Genomic DNA, 6,824 nt, shown 5'->3' with positions numbered 1-6,824 from the left:
ATCTAGGGTTTCAGGGTTAGATCTTGAAACTTTTTCAAGATCATACAGCGGAAGACTAAATAAATTAAAATTTATTTTCTAAAACTAGAGAATCCTAGATCTAAGATCCTATTACATGATTATTACATGGCATTAAATCAAAAATTAAAATATATAAATAAAGCATGAACTACATGTTGATCATATCAACATGTTTCTATACTACATCTAATGTATGTATTAAACAATAGATCAGATCTATTACCTTGCAAGTTAGACGCTCTAACCTCGCTGATCCGGGCTTAAGGATGATGTTGCAAGCCGCACACGCGTCCGGCCTCTAGGAGTCGTCCACACGAGCCCACGAATCTCGATCAGAAGTCCTGCTTTAGGAAATCAGCACAGTATGCTAGTACTGCGCTGATCCTTCTTTGATGGTTGATCAGGTACCTCCTTCTTCTTGATTTGGACTCTTCCAAAGATGAAAAGTAGAAGGAGGAGTTTCAGATCTGAGACGCTCTCAGGAAACTCAAGATGGAAGGAGGAAAGATATGAAATAAAAACCCTAGAAGAAGACCCTCTTCTTCTTCACGTTTTTCTCTCTAATTTTTGGATGGCAGAAAGGTCTCTTAGAAAACTATCTCCCCTTCAAAATTTCACAAAGAAACTCGTCTTATATAGAGAGATATGATAGAGTCCTTGTCTAGGTCAAACACCTAGTCAAGGCTTATCCAACATGGCAAGTTAAGGGACGCCCAACTCTTGAGCACCTCCTCCATATTTTCGTGCATGGATCATCAGAAAAGGGTGTACAATGTAAACCCTAAAAGCCATGAAAATTCCAAAAAAAATTTGGATAAATTCGGTGCAAAATTGAAAGAGTTTTGGATTTCTAAAACTCTATCTCATAGAATTCGAAATCCAAACTTATTCCTTTTAGATTTGATCCAAATCACCTTCCATGTAAGAAAGAAGAGAAGAGACCTTTTGTGAACGTGAGAGAGATCTGGGAGAGGGCTTTTGTCGCACAAAATAAGTAGAGATTGGCGTTGAATTAAGAGAGAGGGCGTGGAGAAGGCTTATGTGGCGCAAGGTGGAATCCTAGTCTACTAGGATTCTGTCTCATAACTTATTTTAATTTGGTTTCCCAAACCAAATCAAATCAAAATTAGATCAACCCAATTAAAATAGGTCTTAACCTAATTAAGAACTTAATTTAATCAGATTAAATTAGATTTAAATCTGATTTAATTTTCTAATCAAATTAGAAATTAGATTGACCCAAGTCCTAGTTGAACTAGGACTAGTCTTTCCTTGCACTTGGCTTATCCAATAAACCAATTGGATTTGATCCAATCAAGCCCAAATCAAATCTAATTAAATCATATTTAATTAGACTTAATCTCAGCCCATTGGCTTAATCAAATTAAGCCAATTAGCAATCAAATTGCTAATCGATCCTCCTGTAACACTTGCACTGGGTTAAATGTCAATCGTATTGATTATTTAACCCTATAATGATTCTTAATCGTTGATCAACCATCCGATCGGATCATGAACTCTAATGTGTGTGACCTCATAGGTCCGAACCTAAGCCGGTAGCATAGGAATAAATTTCTATACCAATCGAAGTGACCATCTAGCAATGATACCCGACGACCGGATAGGTCGAATGTGTAGAACAACATCCTTAGAACCCATGCGGATATAGTTTTCATATAATTCATCCCCTTGACCAAAATGATCATAGGACACCCCAGAGCTCAACTGTCAACTCTGATCAGGTTGTCCACATTGTATTTCAAAATATCAAATCTATCTGATGGATTACCCTGGCCAAGGTTTTGCTAAATTGAAATACAGCGACTCATTCTTCTCCAACTCTTGGAGTGGTCAATCCCATCTCGATTACACTCTGACTTCGCAAGTACTTGACTGTGCCCAGAAGCCTTCCATCCCTGAATTAGAAATTCAGTTAGTCCAGTACCAAAGCACAGTGAGTTGCTTGCAAGTCACTGAGGTGATCTCAAGTCTAAGGGACACTTATACCTATATCCCATCGGAGACATTCTCGACAGCAGAATGCTCTGGAGTTGGTCACATTCAATGACGATGTACCCTTACATCTCACCTGTATGCCATACCAGTGTCTCCACACTCCTTGGTTAAGAGGACAACCAACCCATATGGCCTACAGCGACCTATGCTTGATAGAAGCTGTCGTCCTTATTAATAGCCTATCATTTGGTCATGAACAGTTTTAAGGACTAATCGATAAATCCTCTCTTTATCGAACTTAAATAGTCCTAAGGACTTCATCATAACAACGGAGTTCAGTAGAAGATGAAAGCTTATGATGAAAATGCCAAATATATTTTATTTATTAACAAATCAATTACAATACTTGGTTGCTCAACCGTCAACAGCTTGACGATTGGCTTTTTGGGACACATTTCCCAACAACTCCCACTTGTCCTAAAGCCACTCGGCACAGTATCTAATACCCATCTTCGACTTATGGTTGTCGAACTCCTTTATTGCCAGGGCTTTAGTGAAGGGGTCGGCTAGGTTCTCCTTTCCGTCGATCTTCTGAAGGTCGACGTCACCTCGATCCACGATCTCTCGGATCAGGTGGAAGCGGTGCAAGATGTTCTTCGTCCGCTGATGTGCTTTGGGTTTCTTCACCTGAGCTATGGCACCAGTGCTGTCGCAGTAGAGCAGGACTGGACCATCGAGGGAGGGTGCTACTTCGAGCTCAGTGATGGATTTCCTCAGCCACACAACTTCCTTTGCAGCATCCGATGCTGCGATGTACTCCGCTTCACAAACAGAGTCCGCCACAGTATGCTGCTTGAAACTCTTCCAGCAGATGGCTCCATCATTCAGAGTAAAGATATAACCCGACACGCTCCTACTGTCATCATGGTCAGATTGGAAGCTGGAGTCTGTGAACCCCACAAGTTTCAGATCTGACTCGCCATAAACCAACCATTGGTCCTTAGTATTTCTCAAATACTTAAGGATGGCTTTAACCACTTTCCAGTGATCTTCTCCAGGATCAGATTGGTATCTACTCACTACTCCTAGTGAGTATGCCACATCTGGTCTTGTACATGTCATGGCGTACATGATAGATCCCACGGCTGAAGCATATGGGACTCTACTCATACGCTCTCTCTCTTCAGGAGTTGTCGGACAATCCTTCTTAGAGAGAGAAATTCCTTGGCCTATCGGTAGATAGCCCTTCTTGGAATTCTCCATGCTGAACCTCTTCAGCACAGTATCTATGTACATGGACTGGGATAACCCAAGCATCCTTTTAGATCTATCCCTATAGATCTTCATCCCTAGGATGTAGGATGCTTCACCCAAGTCCTTCATGGAGAACTGTGATGACAACCAAACTTTTATTCCCTGTAGTGCGGAGATGTCATTCCCGATTAAGAGAATGTTATCCACGTACAAGACAAGGAATACCACAACTAGACCATTTGCCCATTTATAGATGCAGGGATCTTCTCCATTCTTAATGAAGCCATACGTTTTGATCACCTTATCAAAACGCATGATCCAACTCCGAGAAGCTTGCTTCAATCCATAAATGGATCTCTGAAGCTTGCACACCTTGGACTCATCTGTGGATGTAAACCCTTCAGGTTGTATCATATACACCTCTTCAGTCAGCTCTCCATTCAGAAAAGCTGTCTTTACATCCATCTGCCAGATCTCATAATCCAGATGGACAGCTATTGCAAGCATTATCCGAATAGATTTGAGCATTGCCACAGGGGAAAACATCTCGTCATAGTCAATACCATAACGTTGACGATACCCCTTGGCAACCAGACGGGCTTTATAGGTCTCCACCTTTCCGTCTGCGCCCCTCTTCCTTTTGAAGACCCATTTACACCCAATGGGTTTAACCCCTTCAGGTGGGTCAACCAATGTCCATACATCGTTGACCTTCATGGACTCTATTTCGGATTTCATGGCTTCAAGCCATTTCTCGAAATCAGGTCTCTGCATAGCATCCATATAGGTGATCGGATCCTCATTATTCTCATCAAGTTTGATGGGATCACCGTCCCGGACCAAGAAACCGTAGTATCTGTCCGGCTGATGCGGTACTCTACCGGATCGCCTTAATGGTGCAGGTATATTGGGCTCTGGATCTGATCTAATCATATCCGACTCAGGTTCAGCTATTGGTGTCGGTCCTTCTACCTGTTGAACTTTATCAAGTTCAACCTTAGAGGCAACGGTTCCTTCACCAAGGAATTCCTTTTCTAAAAAGATTGCCTTAAGGCTGACGAACACCTTTTGTTCATCAGCATGGTAGAAAAAATATCCTTTTGCCTCTTTGGGGTACCCTATGAATGAGCATTTGTCAGACCTAGGTCCAAGTTTGTCTGTGACTAATTGTTTGATATAGGCCGGGCACCCCCAGACCCTAAGGTGTGAAAGTGCTGGCTTACGTCCTATCCATATCTCATATGGAGTCTTAATTACAGACTTACTTGGAACCCTATTTAATAGATAACAAGCCGATTCGAGTGCATATCCCCAGAAGGATATCGGCAAGCTAGCAAAACCCATCATGGATCAGACCATGTCTAACAGAGTCCGATTCCTCCTTTCAGACACACCATTATGCTGTGGTGTTCCTGGAGGAGTCCATTGGGAGAGAATCCCATTCTCTCCTAGATATGTGAGAAATTCACTAGAAAGGTATTCTCCTCCTCGATCAGATCGAAGAGTTTTAATACTCTTCCCAGTTTGTTTTTCTACTTCACTTCGGAATCGTTTGAACATTTCAAATGAATCCGACTTATGTTTCATCAGATAGACATATCTATATAGGTATAGGTCATCCGTGAAAGCTATGAAGTAGAAATATCCACCTCTAGCACTGGTGCTCATGGGCCCACATACATCAGTATGTACTAGGCTTAAGAGCTCAGTAGCTCTCTCACCTTTTCCAGTAAAAGGTGACTTGGTCATTTTATCAAGAAGACAGAACTCACAGGTTGGAAGTGATTCACAATCACTGACTTTGAGGATTCCCTCTTGAGTCAACCTATTTATTCTGTTCTTATTTATATGACCTAGCCTCCAATGCCATAAGTAGATATTTGACACACTATCTAATCTAGGGTGCTTGCCAGTAGAATAGACTCTTATCAGGCTTGATCTTTTTGGTCTGGCTCTGCACAGATGTCCCAGCCTGAACTTGCACCTTCTTGACTTTCTTCTTCTTGTTCTTCTTTTCTTTCTCAAAGGGTCGAGAACCAGAAGATGAACCTCCCACTGAGTTCACTGAGTTCACCGACTCCTTGAGGAGTTGGTGATCCTTCTCAAAGTTCTGAAGCAACCCCATTAACCCATGGTAGTTTACTTCAGGCTTTGTCATTCTATAATGAGTGAGGAATGGGAGACAAGACTTGGGCAGCGAGTTCAGTATTGCATCTTTCCCAAGCTGCTCATGCAAAGGAAAGCCGAGCTTGCTCAATCGTTCCATCAGCTCGATCATGTACAATACATGATCAGTGATAGAGACTCCATCCCGTATTTTGGCGTTGAAGATGGCACAACTAGTCTTGTGCCTCTCTACGTGATCGGGTGTGCCAAAGGCATCCTCCAACACTTGAAGCATGTCCTTTGGCTGAGCCGTCTCGAATCTGTGACTGAACTCGTCGCTCATAGCAGCCAGCATGATACAGCGCACCGTGGTCCGGTCACTGAGCCACTTCTGGTAAGTGTCTCTGACTGTTCCACGTGCATTGACAGCTGGCTCCTCAGGTGCAGGATCCATTATCACATATAGGATCCGTTCATGCTCCAGGACTATCTTCAACTTTCGGTACCAGCTACCGAAGTTGGGTCCCACCAACTTATCATTGTCCAACAATGATCGGAGCGATAGGGAAGTGACCATATTTGCACAAAGGAGAACCATAACCTAATTAGTAATTGATTCATTAAACCTAAAGATTTGGACTTTAATCAAAAGGTTTCTCCCACTATTTTATTCGAATTGGTAGCCTCTACCTTCAATTCGAGGAATTACCCTAATTCCTTATCGGGTACTAGAATCCACTTAGACTGCACACAAGCCCAACTTTGGTTGGCCAACCCATGTACATCTAAGGGTAGGTTCATAACCAATTGTTTCTCTAAACAATTTTTAGTAATTTTAATTTTGCCCCAGAAACCTAATCAGTAGGCTTTGGCCTCCACTGTAAGGATCCAGTTAGGTCCAACCATTAACATGATCATACTTGGTGTATCTAACCAATGAATGATTAAGCCCAACTTTGGTTGGCTCACCTAACCACCATTAGAGAGATACTTCCAAGTCATCATATGATGAGTGATAATTCCATTAGTCAACAAGCACCAGGCCTTTGGGTCTGCAATGATTATTGAGTTCATGGACTCATTATCAAACACCTTAATGGGAGGCTATGACTCAGTTATCTCCATAACTTTATCATTTTATGGACCTAATAATTTTAGAGGATTTAAATAATATAGAGGGTGAGGTCAGATGAACCAGCTTATCATGATCCTCCCACTGGCTTCACCAAGTCAGCTTAAGGGAGACCATTAAAAGGGATGGTCTAGGAGCACCTAAATCAGTCACACTGATTTACCTAGCTGACATGGGTCAGCTCGAATAGTCAAGTGATCCGATCAAAACATAATTTCACCAAGAGGCCAGGTAAGTTCGATCAGTGGGAGGGTCTGCCAAAGCTTGCCTTAGACACCATCATGAATGGCCAGGTAAGCGGGCTCCCAATTAAAAACCACCGGTCTGGTTTACCTTAGACACCAACTGGTTTAAT

The sequence above is a fragment of the Elaeis guineensis genome, chromosome 14 (genome assembly GCF_000442705.2).
Source record: "Elaeis guineensis isolate ETL-2024a chromosome 14, EG11, whole genome shotgun sequence".
Taxonomy (NCBI): Eukaryota; Viridiplantae; Streptophyta; class Magnoliopsida; order Arecales; family Arecaceae; genus Elaeis; species Elaeis guineensis.
The sequence above is the reverse complement of the archived record's forward strand: the minus strand, read 5'-3'. Positions refer to the sequence as shown.